Source organism: Ambystoma mexicanum, chromosome 5q, assembly GCF_040938575.1.
Source record: "Ambystoma mexicanum isolate Mex_15411 chromosome 5q, UKY_AmexF1_1, whole genome shotgun sequence".
NCBI classification, from domain to species: domain Eukaryota; kingdom Metazoa; phylum Chordata; class Amphibia; order Caudata; family Ambystomatidae; genus Ambystoma; species Ambystoma mexicanum.
In genome coordinates this window covers 1,306,261,044-1,306,285,064 of record NC_090933.1, presented here as the reverse complement: position 1 = coordinate 1,306,285,064, position 24,021 = coordinate 1,306,261,044, and the positions used below count along the sequence as shown (strand labels likewise).

The following is a 24,021-nucleotide window of genomic DNA, read 5'->3' as shown; positions in this document are numbered from 1 at the left end:
CATACAGAAACATTTACTCTAAAAAGGTATAGGTACATTTTTTGTAAAGCAGACAACACATTTGACTTTTAATACTCTTGTGGCACTACAGTGTCATGCCTACATCCCATGTGAGGCGCACACAGCCTGGACCATGCCAGATTCCATTTCAAGAGATGCACATCACGTTCCTCCCCATACAGAGAGGCGCATGTCTCTCGATCACGAGCAGCACATACCCCATTCAACATTACGGAAGGAGGGCGAGGGGGAAAGAGAGCCAGGCTATTCTCCAGCACTGGAGAGGCTCGTCACCTTACCCATTACAGGACGCACAGTCAATTCTCCAGAAAAGTTGTAAAGAGACTATAAGGAGACTCTGTGCAGAATGGCTGTTGCCAATGAACATCTAACACCCACACAAAGCCCAATTCTCATCATTAGGCACAGTAGAACAACATGTAAACATTGAAATATAGAATGAGGAACGCAATGCTTCCATATGGAGGGTGCAATTTCTGCAATATGGGACCAGCAGATGTGAAACTGAGCTGCCGTTCACAGCAATGCAAGATAAAGGGCATTTGGTAAGCGCAACCTAGCATACACTTGTAGAATTTATTGGGCAATAAAAAAAACTCAGTTTGGCCAAATTGCTCCAAGGCGTTCAGGCCAACGTCCTTGATACTCACAAGATATGGGTGGGTGGCTCTCAGTGTGGTGTACACAAATATCCCAAGTCACGTGAGCGAGAGGAGCCTGCCTCACGTGACAAGGGAACAGTAAGTGATAAGAGGGGGGATGCCCGGAAGGGGGTGGGGCCTCACTGAGACACAGTCAGTGGCTGGACGTGTCTTCCTTTCGCCACGCTCCGTGTGCGGATAAGTGTGTGTGTTGTCGCCCGCCCGACCTCCGTATAGAGAGCAGGATATCAGCCATTATATTATCAGACTGGTGATGAGGCGTGAAATTGAGCCACGTGTGCCGCGCCACCTACGGTTCGCACTCCCACTGCTGGCCAAAACGGGACATGTGCACTACCAGGAAAGGCGCGAAAACCAACTGAACAGCCCAGAGTGAGGCTGAGTAGCGCTGGTCAACTCTCCTACAAGGTGAGAGTGTGGGGGAGAGGTGTATACCCCGGCAACCAAGAGAAATTGTGAACTAAGCAGGCAGCAGCAGAAATACACATGCTGCAAACAAGCCAGGCAAGCCCACGTGCACATATACTTGCAGACCACATGGCAAGCCCCCATAGCAGCCCTACAAGAGAAGGCAACAGCAGCTGAACCCCCAGATACTACTATATGAGAACAGAAGGCCCAGATAACACACAGATAACATTTATGAGGCCTTTTGACCAGTATGCTACAGAAGCAGCCCTCAGGTGGGGAATATGGATACAACAATTTGAGCGGAACATGCAAGCCAGGGACATAACAGAGGGGAAGAAACAGCGCACGCTACTACCATTAAACATCGGCGTTCTAGCATTAAAACTGTTCAGCACCCTACGTAACAGAGAGGTGATAGACATCTACAATGCTGCAAAATCAGTGTTGAACAACAAGTTTAAACCTGAACTGAACCCCGATTACAAAGGTTTTAAATTCTGCATGAGCAGACAAAGGGCCAAGGAAACCATTGATGATGTCCGCACACGACTCAGGGAAATGGCACTGTCCACATGCAAATCATCAACAGATTATCATCCGATAAGCTGCGCAGCGCAGTGTTGTGAGAGAAGAACATTCCCTTGGGCCGGATCCTACCCATGGGCAGACTACGGGAATGCACAGACGACCAAGTAGCCGCCATGGAGGCCATCATGCAATGATTACCCCTTGACAATATCCAGAAGGAGGAAGAGATCGCAGCATTCAGGGGAAGGCCAGAACATGGACGACCCAACAACGCCACACCATGGCAACCACCGAAGCGGCGAGGTTTCTGCAAATAGTGTGGGGGACCCTGGCACAGAGGTGAAGCGTGCCCAGCCCTAGGGGTTACCTGCTGGAAATGCAAGAGGCTAAACCACCTTGCAGCCCTGCCTCAACCCGCCTCCCCCGAGTGTAGAACAACCATAAACCTCAAGCCACAGGCAGAAAGGTAGAGGCAAAGCCAGAGCCGTCGCCGCAGCACAGAGATCACCTAGCAGCAGCGACACAGATGCCTCCTTAGAGGAAGAGGCATCCCCAGGGAGGCGCCGCAGTCATTAGAAAAAGAACAGTGAACGGGTACACATGATATCCGCCATTAAACCCACAAAGAACCACCACAAAGGGAAGAAGTCCAGGCGACCTGCCTGCACCATCCTATCTTATTGGACACCTACCAATGTCGTTATAGACACCGTAGTGACGGTGAAAGTCATGCCCCTGCTCAAATTTAAAAAGATCAAACCAAGACCACAACTCAAAGACAAGCTAGTGCAACTCTTTGCATATGGATGCAAAAAGCTGCTACCAGTAGCAGGGTCATTCCGCTCCAACCTATCACACAATGGAACAACATGTCGAGCCAGTATACATGTGGTTGACGCAGGCCTGGAAACACTGCACCGCTGAGAAGCTGAGGCTTGTGAAATTTGCATCAGCGTCACCTGAAATCGGGAACCTCCTCACGAAGCACAATAAAGTGTTCCAAAGCATAAGATGCCTCAAAGGAAGGATGATCAAACTGCATATTGACCCAACAATCGAGCCCAAAGCAGTAAGGCACCGAGTTCCTTTTCACATGCGCGAGGCAGTGGAGAAAGAACTATAAAAACAGAAAGAACAAGGAATCGTCGAGAAGACATTAGGTCCAACACCGTGGGACCACACCATGGTCGTTGCCCAGAAACCACAGCAACCAAGCGCAGTAGGAATCTCTACTGACATGCGGCTGCCCAATGCAGCCATAGGTCCGTCATGTGACTCTCAACTAGACTTACGCTCCGGCTATCACCAAATAAGCCTGGTTCGAGAGTCACGCCATATAACAACATTCTCATCTCACTGGGGCCTCAGGAGGTACAAGGAGATTAAACTTTGGAATATCCTCGGCCGCAGAGGTATTTCAGAATGAAATTCAGAAAGCGCTGAAAGGCCTGGCAGGTACCACCAACATCAGTGACGATATCCTCGTCTACGAAACAACTGTGGAAGAGCATCACGAACGGCTAACCGCCATCCTGTAATGCCTGGAAGAGTCCGGCCTCACCTTGCATGCAGAGAAGTGTGAGTTTGGCAGGAGCGAACTAAACTTCCTCGGCTACATGTTCAATGCAGAAAGTGCGTCACCCGATCCTGCCAAGACATTAAGGAAACCAAGGCCCCCACGTCAGCGTCAACAGTCCGGAACTTCATGGGAATGGCTACCTACTGCACCAGGTTTATCCCCTTGCTAGCAACCATCTCAGCACCACTGAGAAGGCTGATCCAAAAGGAAACACAGTGAGAATGGTCCGAACACCACCAACATGCCTTCCAGCAAATCAACGACCATGAGAAGGGCATCTCTCAGCACTTACCCAGTTTCTGACTGACTGGGCGTACTTGACTACCCCTCTCCCCCCTGCAGTTTACTTGTCCTCCCCCACACCCTGCCACCCCTCGCCTCTCCTGTACCGTCTGTGCACTTGCACGATCTGAATGCACCATGCCTTGAAGATCGTCGATTTATCTTCCCTGTGTCCCATCCTTGCATGGTGATGCCTCAATGCACTTGGAAAAACTGCAGAATCATCATCAGACCCATTTGCTGTGATCTACAGGGTTAATTGTTGTTAAGACGGATTTCTGAACTCTGTCCTGGTGGCGCAGAAGTTCAGAAGGCCAACCTAATTACTTGGAATAGGGTAACCTCTGGACGAGCCAGACCAATCAAGGTAGCGATCGCGGCGGTCAAGACTAGGTCTCAAGAGGGGTGAGGGTGACTGAAAGCCCGCAATGAGCACACAAAGCAAGATCACTTACAAACTACTCCAAACAGTTGTTATATCAAAAATATATACACATTTATTTTAAGGCCTTTAAAACAATGACCGCAGCGAGAAAATCACAGTATCACAATATTAAACCAACACATACCATATCAACACAATATATATACAAATATGACAGTCGCAAGCGTTATATGCACGAAATGTGTAGTCCACCTGCAAGGGAAGGAAAACAGGCAGTGCGATACAATGCTTTAGACTCAGTTCGCCTTCAGAGGCACCTAACTAGATGGAAGTCCGAGCCCTGCGAAGAGTGGAGCCTTGTGCTCAAAAGTACCTGCACACGCTGGTGCCAACGGGAAAAAGGAGAATCTCTTCTAAGGAAATCAGGCAGTTCAGTTCAGTGCACAAATGAAGGAGAACAAGTTCCGCGACTCAAGCGCAGCCTCCACAGTGGGCAGAAGCAGAGCGCGAGTACGGCAAAAGGGTGCTGTTTTACACAGCGGGGAAAAGCAATGGGCTCCTGCAGGAGGGCGACCAGATCCTAGCTAAACTACTCACCGGTCCCCGATGCAAGCAGACCCAGGCTTCTCCGCGTCAGTTTCAGCAGCTGGCAGGTTCAGAAGAGCAGGGAACGCCTTGTCGTCGTGTTGAGTAAAAAGACGTCCCAATCGAAGAAACCTGCACAGTTTTGTCACCACAACAGGGCAACAGAGCTGCCGTGTGTATCTGAGCCAAATGTACACTACTCACTTCAGACTTGGGAACGCCAAGTGTACGAAGCGTGTGAGAGTGACAAGGACTCGAAATACTACACAACGTGACGGCGGTTACAGAGCAAGACTCCCGTGTAAGCTGGTCAGTCAACTGGATGGCCCAGAGACGCTTCCGAAGGCTTACTGGCAGGAGATGATGAAGATGCCGAGAATAGCTGTTCCCGCTATTCCAAGGGACGAAGCACCAGTACAGGCCTTCTGGTTCGATCAAAGGTGAAAAGGGTTTCACAAGGCGACAGCAGTGCAGAGGAGGAGTCCTTCAGCAGGTCACCAGCGATTCCTCGGTCCAGCCTCTTGGTTGCAGGATACTTGGCTCCTGTATTCCTTCGTTCGTGAGAACTCAGGAGATCGACCTGGTAGTGGCGTTTCCAGCCCCCTCTTATCCATGGTTCCCTTCGCGCCAAAACGGAGGGGACCCAATGGGAGATCCGCTCATCAACACTCACACCATTCGTGGACCAATCACGGACCACGGTGGTCCCAGGCATTCACACCACCCTAGACTCTCTGGCACCCAGGATGTGTATTGGGACCAGACATCCCAGCCCACATCCTGGAGGCACACAAAAGACATGTAGAAGCCCGCAAAAGCATCTGTGTTTCGCGGGAAAGTACATGCCCAAATAAGGAAGGCCCCGGGTCGGCTCGACCTGGGGAAGGTGAAGGGAGCAAGACAGTCAGCGGACAGGACAAAGGAGCCTCGTGGTCTGGCCATTTTGGGAGCCAGGCCACCATTTTGGGTTAAGCGCAGAAAACGCGCTTAGAACGCCAAAAGGAGCTAAAAATACAAAGAAACGATCGCTGCCACCATTCCCGTCCCTGAATTACTTGCACCGATCAAATACCATCCTAAACGAGTATCTAGGGCCTGTAGAAGGCTAGAGACCCAAGAGAGCTGTAACTTAGCTTACAGTGCCCTCTTGTGTCATGTTGCACTAAAGCCACAACATGATAAAAGAAACTACGGGAAACAGCGTTCCCCGGTACTGACTGTCTTAAGGGCATGTCAGTTTCCCCGTAAGAAAGGAGCGAAAGCCCAGAGGAGTGCGGCAGAAGGCTGCACTTCTCTGGCAAAGTCAAGAACAAGGTGAAAAACAACAGCAAAAAGTTTAGGGGTTGCCACATGGAAGGAAAATTACCTACAATTACGAAATCTTTCCTAACACTCGCCCCTCCCAGACTATGGACAGGGGGAACTAATCCACCCCTGGATGAGTCTCTTGTTCAGGTCGGTTAAACATTCTGGACAACCCATCAGCATTGCTATGTTGGACACCTGGCCTATGCTCAATAGTGAAGTCGAAGCCTTGTAGACTTATGGACCACCTAAGCAACTTTGGATTCTCCCCCTTCATGTTCATTAGCCACTTTAACGGCTTATGGTCAGTTTGCACAGTGAAGTGGGTCCCATAGAGGTAGGGCCTCAGCTTCCTTAGGGCCCACACAACAGAGAAACATTCTTTCTCTACAGTGGACCATCTGAGCTCTCTGTCCTTAAGCTGGCGACTAATAAAACCGATAGGGTGTTCCTTAGCCTTCTCATCTACTTGTGATAGTACAGCTCCTATCCCAGTGTCAGAGGCGTCCGTCTGCACGATCCTAAGAAGGCTCTCACTTGGGTTTGCGTATTGGGGGTAGGCCAGTCTTGTACTGCTTGTACTTTACTGGGTAGAGGCTGCATCCTCCCTCCACCTACTTCATGTCCAAGGTAAACCACTGAGCCTTGTCCAATCTGGCATTTACTAGCCTTTATGGTCAGGTGTGCTTTCTGAAGAGCCTGGAGCACAATCCCGAGGTGTTTCACATGGTCTTCCCAGGTGGCACTGAAAACTGCTATATCGTCCAGATATGCAAGACAGAATTTGTCCAACCCATTCAACACATGATTCACAAGCCTCTGGAAAGTGGCAGGGGCATTCTTCAACCCGAACGGCATTACCCGGAATTGGTAAAGGCCGTCTGGAGTAGAAAATGCTGTCTTCTCCTTGGCATGTTCTGCTAAAGCTATTTGCCAATAGCCAGCAGTGAGGTCAAACGTGCTGAGGTACTTGGAGGCACCCAAAGTATCCACCAGCTCATCTGTTCGAGGCAAGGGGTGTGCATCTGTCTTGGTGACAGCATTCAGAGCCCTGTAATCCACGCAGAACCTCAATTCAGAAGTGCCTGCCTTTGGAACCAAAACCACAGGGCTGGACCAAGGACTACTAGAGGGTTCAATCACCCCAAGGTCTAACATCTTGTTGACCTCGGTCTTAATATAAGACCGTACTTTGTCTGACATCCTGTATCCCCTACTTTTGGTAGGTACACTGTCTCCTGTGTCAATGTTATGTTTGCACCAAGGTGTCAAACCAGGCGACTGTGAAAACAGGGGGGAAAACTGCCTAAGCAAACTTTTCACCTCAGCCTGCTGATCAGAAGTCAGGTGAGGGGCCACTCGGACACCCTCAAAGGAGCTATCTGAAGGACCGCTTTGGAACAGGTCGGGGAGAGGTTCAGACTCCTCTTCCTCAACGTCTGAAGCCAGTAGCAGTGCTGCGATTTCGACTCTTGGGACGAAAGCCTTCAGCCTATTCACGTGAAACACTTTTGGAGCCTGTCCAGGCCTTCCAAGGTCCACTAAATAGTTAACCTCACCCAGGGGTTCCACCACTGTGTACGGGCCTGACCATTTGTCCTGTAAAGCTCGAGGCCTTATGGGATTCATGATCAGGACTTGCTGACCAGGTGTAAAGTTGATGAGGGAAGCTTTCTGGTCATACCAATGTTTCACCAGCGCTTGCCCTGCCTTCAATTTATCACTAGCCAAGCCCATCAGAAGCACCATCCGTTTTCTGAGCCCTAGCACATAATCAACTAAGTTGGTAGTAACAGGGGGAGTGGGCATCTCCCATCCCTCTTTGACGATGGCTAAGGGTCCCCGTACGGGATGACCGAACAGAAGTTCGAAGGGGCTGAAGCCAACACCCTCCTGTGGTACCTCTCGGTAGGCAAACAGTAAGCATGGTAAAAGAAGATCCCATTTTCTTCTCTGAGGTTCCTCCAGAGCCCCAATCATGCTCTTTAACGTTCTGTTGAAACGTTCCACCAGACCATTGGTCTGGGGGTGGTATGCAGAAGAGAACTTGTAGGTGACCCCACATTCTTTCCACATAGCCTGCATATACTTTGACATAAAGTTGCTGCCACGATCCGACACAACTTCTTTAGGGAAGCCAACCCTAGTAAATATGCCGAGTAAAGCTTTTGCAACTGACTTGGCAGTTACAGTTTTCAATGGGATGCCCTCAGGATATCTGGTTGCATGGTCGACCAGCACCAGGATAAACCTATTGCCCGAGGATGTTTGCGGGTCAAGGGGACCAACGATGTCGATCCCTACCCTTTCAAATAGTACCCCCACAACTGGGAGCGGTACCAACGGAGCTTGGATTGTCGCGCCAACCTTACCAGACAACTGGCATGAGGTACAACTCCTGCAGTGACTTTCTACTTGCACCCCCATCTTGGGCCAGTAGAAGTGCATGGATAACCTTTGCTTGGTCCTCTTCATACCAAGGTGACCAGCAAGGGGAACTTCATGCGCCAACTGCAGGAGGAAGGGCCTAACAGCAAGGGGAACCACCAACTTCCTATGGTCTCCTTCTGTAGACTCTGTGGGCTCACTATACAGGAGTCCACCTTCCCAATAAATCCTATGCGTCCCAGGAGGTTCACCCTCAAGCTGGGAGCAGCCCTGTCTCCTTAGGCCTTCCAGAGATGGGCACTCACGTTGGCCTTTACTGAATTCGTCCCTATCAGGACCTCCTTCAACTAACAAGTCTTTTAGTTCAGGATGATAGTTGGGGTCGAATACTTCAGGCATCGCCACCTCCTCGTCAGGCCCGGGCGATTGACCAACTTCCTCCACCGCAGTGGTAGGCGAGCTCGGGGGAATATTCTCTTTCCCTCGTCGTGACTTGTCGACTCCTTTCGCCTTGGGTTTCCCCTTCGGCTGGGGCGGCGTATTGGACTTGGCCAATGCTGCCCGTGCTTGAGACCGTGTGCAGGGTCTTTCGGCAGTGTCTCCTACGAGCCCTAAAGCTCTGAGATCATTACCTAACAAGACCTTTCCCGGGACGTTTCTCTGAATGCTCACTGGAATCCTGACTGCTGTACCATTTAAAGTAAGATTTACAGGTATTACGGGAAACATACGGAGGAGGCCGTCAGCCAACTTAGTGGGCATCAGAGTAGCTCTGGCAACTTCCTCTGAGTCTACCAAGGTAGAATCCACTACAGTGCGACTGCACCCACTATCCCTAAGAGCTGGAGTATCTACTCCATTGATCAGCACACTGTCTTTAAAGTAGTGCTTGGTATTATCAGGAATCCTAGCATAAGCCTCTGCGACTTTAGGCTCCCAGGAACCCAGGGACACTAAAACTACCTCAGCCTCTATCCCGCTGGGAAATGAGTCTGAGGAGAAGGATGCTCCTGTAATCTCTTCTTCCTCGTAGGAGGAGAAGGCCAGATTAGGGGAGTGGAACCCAAAGGTCTAACCTTACAACGGGGATCCCCTTTCACGTGGCCAGTTGCTCCACAAGCAAAACAAGATCCATTGGGTCTGTTTACATAGGGAGGCTTATTGTAACCAGAGTTTTGTTTCGGAGGCTGACCTCCAATACCCTGTGAGTTCTCGTGTCCTACCCTTATTTTTCTTTTTGTGGCCCTTATGGGAAGAAGATTTAGCAGATTCTCCACCCTCCATATCTTTGGACTTTTTCCCTTCCTCCTGCTTACCAGGATGAGTTTTGTCCTTATGGGACACTCGATGTGACACCCATAAGTCTGCTGCAATGGCCAGCTTCTTAGGATCTATCTCCTTCGAATCGGCCAAATGCTGCTTAAGCTCCGGGGAAGAAGAAGCAAAAATGTGTTCCAGCATGACAAGATTTATCATGCCTTCGAAGGTAGAAACCTTATACCCTTCGACCCAGCCAGTTAAGTTTTTCAAAGATTCAGTGACATAAGATACCCAAGTACCACCTTCCTTTTTCTTATACTCTCTGAAACGTTTCAAATATTGGGCCGGAGTCTTCCCAAACTTTAAAATGAGAGTTTGCTTTAACATTGCGAAATCAGCTCGCTCAGCCTTCGACATTTCCATAATGGCACTACAGCCAGAATGGGGCAGTCTGCTGAGTAACCATGCAATCTTATCAGCATTGTCAACTTGTTGAACTTCGCATGCATACTCAAACGCATTCAGCCAGTCCATAATGTCATTCCTTTCCTCATACACACTGAGCAGATCTTTCGGAAACCGTGGATGAGAGGAGGCCCCAGACCCATGTCCAGGACCCTTCGACCCATTTGCAACCTGAAGCTTGGCCAGTTCCAACTGGTGATCCCTGTCTTTTTGTTTTTCTGCCTGTTCGATTTTTAGTTTGGCTATGCTGAATTCAAGCTCCTGCTGCCTAAACCGCAGCTCTTGCTTCTTGAATTCAAGCATAGCCTCCCCATCAGCACTGGCAGAGGAAACATTAGACATCTCGTCCTCCCAGTCCTCGTGGTCGCGATGGATCAGTGCAGTGGCAGAACCGTCGGTTCTACCAGTGAGAGCAGCCCCACCACCTTCCGCACTGTCCTCAGAAGTTATAGCGTCAAGCTGCGCTTCTTGCCACGCCACGATTCTTTGGATCATTTCCAATTTCGTGCCTTGAGAGGAAACACCTCTCTCCGCACACATCTTCTTCAATGTTTCTGATTTGGAAGCATTTAAAGTTAACAAGGTATTTGTTTCCATACTGTTAGATAGGACTATGGCCTTTTTAAAGTTATACTACAACAATTCACTACGTGTCCTGGTTGGAATAACCTGAAATGCCTTAGTTCGTGCGCAACACTGGATACCTTCAGTCGTATCCCACCGCTGTACACCAATTTGTTAAGACGGATTTCTGAACTCTGTCCTGGTGGCGCAGAAGTTCAGAAGGCCAACCTAATTACTTCTAACAGGGTAACCTCTGGACGAGCCAGACCAATCAAGGTAGCGATCGCGGCGGTCAAGACTAGGTCTCAAGAGGGGTGAGGGTGACTGAAAGCCCGCAATGAGCACACAAAGCAAGATCACTTACAAACTACTCCAAACAGTTGTTATATCAAAAATATATACACATTTATTTTAAGGCCTTTAAAACAATGACCGCAGCGAGAAAATCACAGTATCACAATATTAAACCAACACATACCATATCAACACAATACATATACAAATACGACAGTCGCAAGAGTTATATGCACGAAATGTGTAGTCCACCAGCAAGGGAAGGAAAACAGGCAATGCGATACAATGCTTTAGACTCAGTTCGCCTTCAGAGGCACCTAACTAGATGGAAGTCCGAGCCCTGCGAAGAGTGGAGCCTTGTGCTCAAAAGTACCTGCACACGCTGGTGCCAACGGGCAAAAGGAGAGTCTCTTCTAAGGAAATCAGGCAGTTCAGTTCAGTGCACAAATGAAGGAGAACAAGTTCCGTGACTCAAGCGCAGCCTCCACAGTGGGCAGAAGCAGAGCGCGAGTACGGCAAAAGGGTGCTGTTTTACACAGCGGGGAAAAGCAATGGGCTCCTGCAGGAGGGCGACCAGATCCTAGCTAAACTAATTACCGGTCCCCGATGCAAGCAGACCCAGGCTTCTCCGCGTCAGTTTCAGCAGCTGGCAGGTTCCGAAGAGCAGGGAACGCCTCGTCGTCGTGTTGAGTAAAAAGACGTCCCAATCGAAGAAACCTGCACAGTTTTGTCACCACAGCAGGGCAACGGAGCGGCCGTGTGTATCTGAGCCAAATGTACACTACTCACTTCAGACTTGGGAACGCCAAGTGTACGAAGCGTGTGAGAGTGACAAGGACTCAAAATACTACACAACCTGGCGGCGGTTACAGAGCAAGACTCCTGTGTAAGCTGGTCAGTCAACTGGATGGCCCAGAGACGCTTCCGAAGGCTTACTGGCAGGAGATGATGAAGATGCCGAGAATAGCTGTTCCCGCTATTCCAAGGGACGAAGCACCAGTACAGGCCTTCTGGTTCGATCAAAGGTGAAAAGGGTTTCACAAGGCGACAGCAGTGCAGAGGAGGAGTCCTTCAGCGGGTCACCAGCGATTCCTCGGTCCAGCCTCTTGGTTGCAGGATACTTGGCTCCTGTATTCCTTCGTTCGTGAGAACTCAGGAGATCGACCTGGTAGTGGCGTTTCCAGCCCCCTCTTATCCACGGTTCCCTTCGCGCCAAAACGGAGGGGACCCAATGGGAGATCCGCTCATCAACACTCACACCATTCGTGGACCAATCACGGACCACGGTAGTCCCAGGCATTCACACCACCCTAGACTCTCTGGCACCCAGGATGTGCTTTGGGACCAGACATCCCAGCCCACATCCTGGAGGCACACAAAAGACATGTAGAAGCCCGCAAAAGCATCTGTGTTTCGCGGGAAAGTACATGCCCAAATAAGGAAGTCCCCGGGTCGGCTCGACCTGGGGAAGGTGAAGGGAGCAAGACAGTCAGCGGACAGGACAAAGGATCCTCGTGGTCTGGCCATTTTGGGAGCCAGGCCACCATTTTGGGTTAAGCGCAGAAAACGCGCTTAGAACGCCAAAAGGAGCTCAAAATACAAAGAAACGATCGCTGCCACCATTCCCGTCCCTGAATTACTTGCACCGATCAAATACCATCCTAAACGAGTATCTAGGGCCTGTAGAAGGCTAGAGACCCAAGAGAGCTGTAACTTAGCTTACAGTGCCCTCTTGTGTCATGTTGCACTAAAGCCGCAACATGATAAAAGAAACTACGGGAAACAGCGTTCCCCGGTACTGACTGTCTTAAGGGCATGTCAGTTTCCCCGTAAGAAAGGAGCGAAAGCCCAGAGGAGTGCGGCAGAAGGCTGCACTTCTCTGGCAAAGTCAAGAACAAGGTGAAAAACAGCAAAAAGTTTAGGGGTTGCCACATGGAAGGAAAATTACCTACAATTACGAAATCTTTCCTAACAATTGTATTATATGCACTTACTCTGCCTGTGCAGACTTGTATCGTTCAGAAATTCCAGGGCTCTGAAATGACTGTTCTTCCTCCTTGTTCCCTCCCTCCTTTAGCGCTTTGAAACACTTGCCTTTTATATAGGTGCTTTACAAATAAACATTACCATACCATACCATGCCAAGGACTCCAGTAGGACATGGGGCAGTGCTGACTCAAATCGACCAGGAAAGCACTGTGTACCAAGTCACTTTTGCCAGCCGAACCCTTTCCAAAACGAAACAGAACTGCACCCACAAAGAAAAAGAAGCCTTTGCAATACTGTGGGGATGACGACATTTCCAAGTCTACCTCCTGGCACAACCGGCAAAGGTTTTCATAGATCACAAGCCCCATATACCCATTTTTAAAGGCTCGGCTCCTTACCCCACTGCACTCTTGGAGAAGTGAATGCTGCAGCTGCAACCATTCAGTATCGAGGTATCGTACAGAGCCGGTGCAGACAACCAAGCGGATTACCTATCTCGCCACCCCTGCCACCAAGAGAAAGAACATGCCATCCAAACAGAAGAACATGTGCGTCAGGTGACAGATTGCGCAAGTAACAAGGGGGGTCCTGGGAGACTCTCTGCCAGAAATGAGTCCTGGTTACAAGAGCCTTACCCAGAGTCTTTAGCTCACTATCTTTCACAGAGGAGAAATATCCTAAACATATCAGTCTTTGTCCTGCCCTGGGGCAGTCCAGCACCGAAATGCTAGGCAATTCTCCTCTGAATAAGATTACCAACAGCAACCCCAGACATGTGTTTCGGTCTGGTTGAACCTCATCTGTAGGGTGTAGCTGTGCCTCTCTAAGAATAGTGAGCAAGGGGTCACGTCTGGATTCCCCTAGTAACTTATGGCGAGACCTAAAGTTACTTGAAATTTGCAGACAACAAGGGGGGTCCTGGGAGACTCTCTGCCAGACATGAGTCCTGGTTACAAGAGCCTTACCCAGAGTCTTTAGCTCACTATCTTTCACAGAGGAGAAATATCCTGAACATATCAGATTGCGCAAGACCAAGGACGATGACACTACAAGAAATAGAGTAAGAAACAGTGACAGATGCTTGCCTACAATGCACGAAACACACCATTCAGTAGGGTGACTGGAGGAACTTCCCATCTGCGGTAGCACAGCGCACCACAGTGGCACAAGAGAAGTTACATGCGCTATTTGGAATCCGACATGAGCTCACAATATCTGACGAAGAAGTCATTTTAAAAAGGACACCACCGGAGGTGCTAGAGGAGAGAGAGCGCGAAGATTAGCGCACAAGGGCCACCAAAGTATTGTGAAAACCTAAACATACCCGAAGTCCAGAGTGTGGTTGCTGAAAATACAAAACAGAGTAACAGAGCTGTTAGAAACCGGTGCGGCGTGCCAGTCCGCGAGAAGACAAACGAAGCCCAAGCCAACCAGAAGTCGAGCATATCAAATTCACTGATGCACCATCAGTAATAACGGCGCTAGAAAAAGTGTTTGCCATGTGGCATACCGCGAAAAGTGATGAAGAGTGACAATGTGTCCCCATTTACCAGCCGCAAACTGAAACAATTCCTGAACAGCCTCAAAATCAAACACCGTAGGATAACCCCATGCTGGCCGCAGGAGAACGGAGACGCAGAAAGGTTCATGGGGTCCCTCAACAAGACAATAGGGCAGAACTACCACTGCACCCAAGCTGGATAGTCGCAGAACCCGACACCCCAATCACTGAAGAAAGTTGAGAACGTAACGACAAAGACAGCCAAGTCCGCCGGGCGCAGCACAGAGAACTACATGCAGGAGACACAGTGTTGGTGAAGAATCGAGCGCCTCAAAAGAAGATGACGCTGTCCTATAAATCATGTCCCTGGACATTAAAATTCCAACCACAGCATGGTAAACGCTGCCAGAGGACAGGAAGTGATAACACAGAACAGATCACACTTCCACAAGGTGCCCCCAATGCTATGGAAAGAACAGCCCACCCAAGAAGGCGAGGGAAGGCATCCACCCGAGTCGCCCGGTGGACACCCAGGAACTAGCAACACCACATCCCTCCAAGAGGAGACACCCAAGTCACCAAGCCCCAGTAACGATCAGAATCTAAGCCAAAGTGGCACATACCTCCAGGAAATGCTGCCCGCCCTCCGTGTTTGCAGCAGGAGGTCACCCTGGTCTAGAAGGAGGACTTTAGAGACCACCCTGGGGTCATCTGATGATTATCGTACTACACTAGAAGTCATTCCCACATCATCAGACGTCATCACACTGTTAAATTCATCAGCAAATATCTCAGAATGGTGGGTGATTATTTGGGGATGAGCTTAGGACGACTTAATGAATATGCTACCATCACCCCTATTTTAGAACTCTTTGTCCGCAAGGATGTCAGAACGAATAAAAAGAAAGACAATGCAACCAAACCAAGAAAAAGACAAAATGGATCGCGTGCCTTTTTGAGAAACATTAACATGCCCAAACCTTTGAACAAAAAAAACCCAGGATAATAAAGACAAAGCGCCCGCTCAAAAAACTGTATGCGCTCCAGAACTCCATAATACAAGAACATTGCCCCTGCCGGTGGCGTCACAGAATCAACTGAATGACGAAGAGCTACAGCTACAGATGCTGCTAAACCTGACACAGCACACTGATGAAAATAGAGAAATCTCTGAAGAAGCACAAATACAGATGAGCGACAGCTCACTCATAATAATTGATCAATATGAAGAAACAAGCTCGACGGAGACATCACGGACAGCCCTCTCATGCGTAGAAATATTGGAAACCACTCTGGATACAGAGACCAATGGGCAGATTAGAAGTTTGAACCCTCAAACTGTAATAATCTACCGAGAACCAGGCACAGTTCGACTTCTCAATCTATAAGATCACATTCGGGTGGACACCCACCGAACAATGCCCCAACTCTACCTATTTTCATCAACCCACGCAGATCAATAAGAACCCATGATGTGAATCTTATAAGAACCGTTTCCAGCTCTGACGAACTAATACTCAACAGAACAAATGTTCTGCAGCTTTTTAAAGCAATACCAAACTTAAAAATACTCACTATGACGGACATTCAGACAGTAGAATGTATTGATGACTTAAAACTGGACAGAGTGCGAATAAGTCCCACATCTCAAGCCGCCAAAAAGCTAATTACAGATAATAAGAACCAACTCTACTTGCTGGGATTCGAGATACAAAGAACTGAACATATGAATGACAAAGATGCAGAACAAAAAAGTGGTCAGACTCACATTCTAGAAAACTCCCATCATTCGCAAAAGGCTATGCATGACAATCCCCGACAGAGGAACATAAACCACAACGGAACCAACAGAGACAATGAAATAAACAGACAAGAAGATCTAAACACACACAGGCAACATACAGAATGGTCACAATCCAAGCACCATGAGAGAGGAAACAAAGAGCTATAACCACTATTGATGAAGTGAACTTTAAATCTCCCTATGCTCATGTGACAATACCCACCTATTCCCCAAATCAAAGTCAAGACCTCGCCAAATTTGAAATCATATGCCTACAAGAATCTTGGATTTTCAACCAACCAACATGTGATGGCTACACCACGCTGATGAATCCAGCCATAAAAAAAGCCAAGGGTCACCCCTCAGCGGGCCTATTGTCTTTAATCAAAGCAGGATCAAATCTTGAAATTGTGGAATCAATCAACATTCGTTCTTGGATACACCTAACTATACTTCGACAACTAAGGCCACCAAAGCAAAGAACAATGGAGAAAGAGCTACCGCAAACTACAGAGATACTTGGAATAATAAACAATTACTGGAATCTGGCGGAAATCTCTGATGAAATATTCATACATCATGTAGGCTCAGCAATCGATGATACGTCCTCAAAATACACATACATAAATTTCATAGTATGTGGAGACCTAAATATTCACTTGTTCGACAGGACAGCAGCTGTACTTGAAACCCATATGCTATCTCCTCGTACACTGCGATGCAACAAAGAAGTGGCGTCCAGAGCCTTGACTAGAGTGAACATCAGAGATAGACCATCTTCAGCAATAATCGATTAGATCCATCTCTCAACAGAAATCGATGCAAAAATCATCAAGACTTAAATATCAAATCCATAAATAGTGACCATGTTATGATGACCATTTCCTGGCCAATGACAATTGGACAGAATGATAAAATCACGATACCAGACCTCACAATTAATCCCGGATTCAACAGGCTCAGAATAACCCAAGGAGAATTTGAAAAACTCCCTGGGAAATTTGAGAGACAAAATCTTACTGATCTCGACAGATTGAATTACTCTTGGCGCCTCTGTCCTTTCAGACACCCAACAAAACAGTCGAAAAACAGCATTCAAATTCATCTTCATGCCTACAATCCACAAATAGTTGAAAAAAAGAAAGACCTACGGAGGACAATAAAACTGTTAAAACAGATGGCTCCGGTAAATTTTGAAAAGATCAGACAAGCCAAACAACATAGAAATTGGATAAGGAGGACTAGATCAATGCAAAGCCAATTTGATGCAGAAGCAATGCTATTAACATTAAATAACAATACACGAGATAAGTGGGGGCTCCTAAATCCTCCTGCCACAAGGCTCCAGAGGATGATTACAGATGTACCAGAGACGAGCTGGACGACTCATTTTACGGAACTATACAAAGACCAGCCGAACAATGAGAAGCGAACAGAAGAAAGTCAAAATAATCGCTGGACGTTTACTTGGGACAAACATGACATCGAAAGAGCAATCGTTAAATTGAATCCCCCCAGAGCCCCCGGACCCGACAGTCTTTCCAACGAGATAGTCAAATCCAACCTTGGGATCTGGGCAGACATTTGTGGTAAAATCTTCTCACTGATTGACAAGACTAACACCATTCCGTGCTCTTGGCAACTAGCTGTCATGCGGCCGATTTTCAAGCAGGGTGAATCGCAAGATCCTCAGAACTACAGGCAACTAGCTCTCCTAGACCCTCTAGGAAAGATTTTCGCCACACTTCTTGAAAAACTCAACTGGGCGAAAAAGGAAAATATATTTGCCATCAGACAAACAGGCTTTGTACAACATCTGGGAACAAACATCAATCTACTTCTGCTCAATATTGCAAAACAAGAAGCAATAAGGACTCAAATCACAGATCCTTTGCGCGATTCGTCGATCTGCAATTAGCATTTGACCTAGTAAATAGAAACTTACTATGGAACAAACTGCAACTGTGGGACTGCCCGAATTACATATTACAACCCATAAAGCAGCTATATTTGAACACGACAATCAGAATTAGAATGTCCAAAGCTGGCTTATTTACAGATCACATCTCAAGATGGAATGGATTGAAACAAGGCTGCCTCCTCGTAGCAAGCCTTTTTAACGTATTCACTGCAGACTTTGAATGGAACGTCTATACTCCGCAGACGAACCATCCAAAGCTAAATGCAACAACACTAACATGCATAATGTACGCAGATGACATTGTCCTATTCTCACAAAATTCCAGAGGGCTTCAAATAGCGTTGCATAAACGTGAAGCATATATGGAAACAAACGAGCTCAAAATAAACACACAAAAAATTCATGACACACACACAATGTCACGTAAAAACAAATTCCAAAGCTTTGTTCTTACATAATCAAAACCTTTTATAGGTCAAATCCATCAAATATTTAGGTATCTGGCTGAACCAATCCCCAGTAGAAAAAGACTGGGGCGAGCACCTCAAATCCAAGGCGCTTTCACTAGCCCGGCAAGGAAGCATGCTGCACCAAAAGATTTTCAGCATGGCCCCTCATTACATTTTACAGACAAAAGGTGGCAGCCATTCTAAAATATGGAGGCGAACCACGATTAACATCGATCCGAGAATCTGGCAACAACTAGAGGGGATCTTTTGGAGAAAGGTTCTTGCCCTACCCTCCTCACTTCTGATGCTGCGGATCAGGTTCGAACTGGCCATACAGTCGCTCGAGTCAATAATCACGTGGAAAAGGTTAGATCTACACAGAAAAATAATTTCGGAAGCCCACATCCCAGCACTTCAAATTTTCAAGCATAAGCCTATCACCATACACACAGCAACTCTGACGGCATGGCAAAGCCATAGGGAAAGCTTAGGAACATCAGCTGAGATCCCGAAAGAAATGCTATTACAATGCCCGGAAAAGGAAAAATATATATATTTTTTTTAATGACTGGTTCAATACGATCGAGCAGAAAAGGCAATACCAGCTAAACCTACATTGTAAACTGGATAATAGACCCTTCAACTGCTTACCGACTTACCTTATATATCTTTCCTGCCCATCATGTAAGAAACACTTATGAGACTACGCCTGAACCTCCTCCCTACATGAGAAATTATGACAGCAAGAAAAATCCTCCCAAAGGAGATGGGAAATTGCCGGTTCTGCAGACAAAAGAATGAACTGGAAACAATACAGCATATCATAATGACCTGCCCTGCATTAACAGAAAAAAGGAACCAATTCAGGGACATGTATTTCAAAGCCTCAACACACCTAGACATGGAGGACAGATGGGCTAAATTCCTTCTGGGAGATAATAAAAGACATTTTTACTGTAGTTACATTTTGGAACAATATTACAAAGGAACAAGAATCGTGATATTTTATTCTCTTCTGTGTGGAATGTCAGCTAAAGAAAGAACATAAACCTCAAGCACAATACATGTAAGAAAAATGTTTTAAAAAAATAAACAAAATCTTGCCTCGTATGATGAAGTTTTATACATAAAATTCTTCTAAATCAGAGATTACAAAAATAGAAAATAAACTTTTCCTGCAAAAAGTTCATCACCTCTACACAAACACTTTGTAACAAAATCACCAACCACCTGAGAGCAAAAATAGACAATACAGGAGACCATCAACCTAGCTGGGGCAAATACAACCACTGGACCACAGAGGAAACACAGATTAAAGCAAAATTCATCTGCCTAGAGCCAAATACAGAGGAAACTTCACCACACTGATCAAGGACACCAACCTTGCAGAATGTCCAAAGGACACCCGCCCCCCCAGACGTCTTCAAAGGAATCCTCAACCACATAACCGCAGCAACACGCTTCCGGAACCTAATGAATCTATCACTCAAAAGAGAAATAGTACCGTCCTCCTTCAAATCAGCATACATCAAACCACTGGAGAAAAAAAAAAGGTCAGAAAGCGCAGACGACCCAAGCAACTACAGATCGATAGCCAACCTGCTCTACCCAGCGAAGATCCTGGAGAACCACCTCTATAAAATCCATCTTAAACCCATCCAAACAACACAAATGCGTGACCAATCACAAGTTGGCTTCAGACCGATGAGAGGAACAGAATCAGCACTTCTATCGATATGGGACGACCTGAAAATAAACAATCGGCCCTCCTTCTATTGGACATTTCAGCGGCTTTTGACACAATCAGCCACACAACACTAATAAAAAGATTGATGGAGTGTGGCATGCAGGAATCCGCATTACCTTATTCCTAGCAAACCGAACCGAAAGAACCTACCTACTACCGTTCACTTCAAACACCAGAAATATATCCTGTGGAGTCCAACATGGTTCCAGCCTCTCCCCTCTACTTTTTTTTGTGCAAATTCCATTCTTTATTGATGCCCAAACTGCACGAGATTCACACAAATGTTGGTAGCAAAAAGTAGGAAAGAAAAAAATGAATTCAGCATGTTCTCATCAGACCTGGAGTGTCTGGGGTCTACGCCACACCCGGAAGTCGTAGGGGCATGTCAAGATTTCCATGTCAAGGTTGTGCGCTGCTGAGACGCGATTCAAGGGGAGAATGGGTTGAGTATAAGGTACGTGCAGGATCATCTTTGTGCAGCTGGGGAAATGAAAACCACAGGGCTTTGGCTGGACACCCTGGGTGTTGTTGTTCAGGTGTACTGCTGATCGATGGGTCACCGCCAGCCTCAGTAGCCGAATTCTTAGCAGCCTGTGCCAAGTTGGTAGACTGCTGCCGCCTGCGCTGGAAATATGGTCTGTTTTGCTGTAGGTCAGGGCGGGCAGCTCTTTCTGGCGCCACTTTGATCTCTCCGTCCCCTCCTTCTGTTGTAGGCTGCTGAGGGGGACGTGAGCGGAATGGCCTGCGGAATCTTGGGCGGAAACAACGTGGCTGGGGCCTCTCCCAACCAGGTTCTGCTGGTTGTTGATCTGGAACCGGCTGAATGGCATCTTTAGGCTCCTCCGTCTCAGTACCCTTATCTGGAGGCCTGATCACAGTGCTGATCACAGTGCTTGCCGCTATGGCTCTACAGATACTATCACCAGTGTCCAAATACGACTGAATAAACTCGCACATGGCCTCTTTAAAATGGCCAAGAAGCCGTCTCTTTCCTCCCCTTTGGGAATATTTCCAGCCGCCATGGATATACAGTCCCATACGGTGTAGGTGAATTTTGCAAGGGCACATGAAGAGTTGGCTGATTTGAGAGCCATGCTCCCAGCAGAAAAGACTTTCCTTGACCAGGTGTTTATATGTTCATTATCCAGATCTGGTGGGATGGTCATATAGGCAGCTTGTTTAGGGGTTGTGGTTGCTGCTTGCACCACCAAACTTTCTGGGGTAAGATGTTTTGACAGGTAATTGGGGTCACTACTTGACTACCTATATTTGTCCAATTTGTATCGACTGCCGGACTCTATTCCGGTGCTTCCCAATTTGTACCTAATCTTCTGTAGAGCAACATGAAAGGGTAGTATAGGATCCCTTTGAGAACCTTTGTCCAGGATATCCTTGAGGTCATCCTGTTCAAATGGGAGGGCAGGCCTGCTCCAGCCTAGATAATCAACTACCTTGGCCGCCCACCGCAAAGCACCAGCTAAGCACTGTTTGCTGCCTACTGACTACTGCCAACCAGCTCTTTGACTATTGGGAATTGCTGCTGCCGACGCCGCCTTGCAGCCCTTACTTGCAGGAGCAGCCTTGGTGCTCCTCCATCGATTTCTTTTGCGGAGGACGTCTTAGTCAGTGACACAGACTTGCCTGACTCTGAGGAGGTGATTGTGTGCCCCCTGTGTTTCCACTAAAGCCCACTGAGGTTGTGCCATTGGGGTTGTGTAGTGTGTGGTGACTGTAAACCAGCTGGGCACTTCATGTGTCTAACACTCCTTCTCCATTTTATTTTTTCGAAGGGGTTTCCTGTTAGAGGAGGCCCCGCCCCCCCTGCCGAGTGACACCTCCCACTCTCGTTCAAGTAGCCACAGCCCGGCACACCCGCACCGCGCACTGCGAAGCACCAGCTAAGCACCGTTTGTGGTGCGCGGGGCGGGCCGTTGGGCTCCACAGTCTTAACCCACCTGGTCTGCAAGCATCAAGGTTGGAAAGCCCATGGGTGATTCGGGCCCTCATGCTATGCCCGAGTTAGCATATTATCACACTTGATTATTAGCAGCTGTGGGCTTTGAATGCTAACAACATATTGTTATCGAGTGCTCTATACTGAAGTGTGCATTGACGACCCTGGATACGGGTCTTTGTCTGATTGGGGCTCGGTCACTAGGACTGAGCGATAGGACAGGAAAACTGTTGGATTTAGGGTGTTGGCAAACATAGGAAATTGTATCTGGGGGCGACGGGTGACTTGTGCTGTGCGCCGGATGTAACGCACTAGCATCCCCTTATTGCCTCCGGGGACTGCGGGCGTGACACCTTTGATCCTTGAGTGCTAGGGGCTCACTGGTGTTTCACGGTGTACTGGTTCCTATTCTCAAAAAAGACAGCATTTTGTGAGGACACGTGCGTTGTTCTTGGGATAGTTAAAACTGAGAAAACGTTCTTTCAACTGTAAAAAACTCTCTGATGGTGTCTTGTTCTGTTATGATGTCTGGTATGGGTAGCTGCTAACACTGTTTAGTTCAAACAACAATTCTGCTTACTGTGGAGTCCTAAGCTATTTTTCCCCCTCTCCTTTTCTTTGTATTTTTTCTCTTATGTTCTGTTTTGATTTTCATTTTCTTTGTGACTTTTATATATAGGACTTTAGTACTGCGCAGGCGAGAGGGGTTGGTAGTCCCGTTTTCAGTAGTAGCACCAGGTCTCAGTTGAAATCAGCTTGCTGCCCCGGCATTAAACCCCGCACCGGTACACTCCTTACAGTTTGTGTTGGTCGGTGCCCGCTCCAAGTGCAGATTATGAGCCGCGCCTTGAGAAGCGGTTCTAAGTCTGCTACTTCTTCAAAAGCTTCTGGCAAGTCAGGGGGGGTCCAAACCGTCTATCATTACCTCTCCTCCTTTACCTTCCCACAAAAAGTCGTTACTATCAATGCCTACCTTGTTTGTGGAAGCTTCCGGTTCGGCTCAAGAAGGTGCCCTCGATGCCACCAAAACAGAGGACCTCGTCGTGTGTTTGGAGCCTCTGTCAACAGTCTCCCCCTCGGTTGCGAAGCTCCCTACCTTTTCTGTCCAAGAAGCTAATGAAAACGATGGGCTAGACTGGAAGGATTTATTTTTTCGGAAGAGCAATCAAAAGCATTTTACTTTGCACAATTTGAAAAAATGCTGGCAAATGCTGTAGCTCTACCAACATCTGCTTCTATGTTGCCTCTTTCATGGTCGCAAGGCTCACAGACAGAAAATGGGCACTCAAACGCCTACCTGCCACAAAGATCGTACTCGCAGGTGTTACAAGGGGAATATAACGCTGCGGTGAACCATGCCAACGCCGAGGACATAGATCTGCTGGAAGTTGCTAAACTCCATCATGGTCGTCTCCTTCAGGTTGAAAACATACTGTTTAAGTTGGCTGCAAAGTCGCAACCCCCGCAAGACCCCGACCACTCAGGTGGATGAATGGAGCCCATTACAAGGGCCGTACACACACCCGACAGCCCCTCTGCACTGACAGATATCATTGACAGCCATACCTGCTTAGATTCTGTCGTTCCGTTGCAGCCATGTGAGCTAGACGGAAGGCACTTCACGTCTCGCAAGGCGAAGAAGTCCTTCCTGAGAGCTCAAAAACGCCTAAACCTTTCGAAGGCTTCCCAGAAGCAAGTGGCAAAAAAGCGAATAGGGTCCTGGGCCCACAGCATAATATAGATGTCACACTGTTCCCCTTATTCTGTCCCCATTTCACAAGCATCTAGGTCAGACAATACTGACACCCTACCTAGGACAGGCAACATTCACAATGCACCAGTTACCCCAGCAAGGTTTCCATTCCCTGTCACTCACAGTGGATGAGTGTCACGTGAGCGGGTTTACCCCAAGGGCCACATATGCAGACTCAAGGGTTCCCCGTTCCTT

The 24,021-nt window shown here is 47.8% G+C and overlaps 1 protein-coding gene across 1 annotated transcript in view; it reads right to left on the bottom strand.

Moving 5' to 3' along the window:
- The window catches only part of LOC138498061 (casein kinase II subunit alpha-like), a 563,172-nt gene that overhangs the window by 520,388 nt on the left and 18,763 nt on the right, over window positions 1-24,021 (bottom strand). The gene's annotated exons all lie outside the window — the stretch shown is intronic.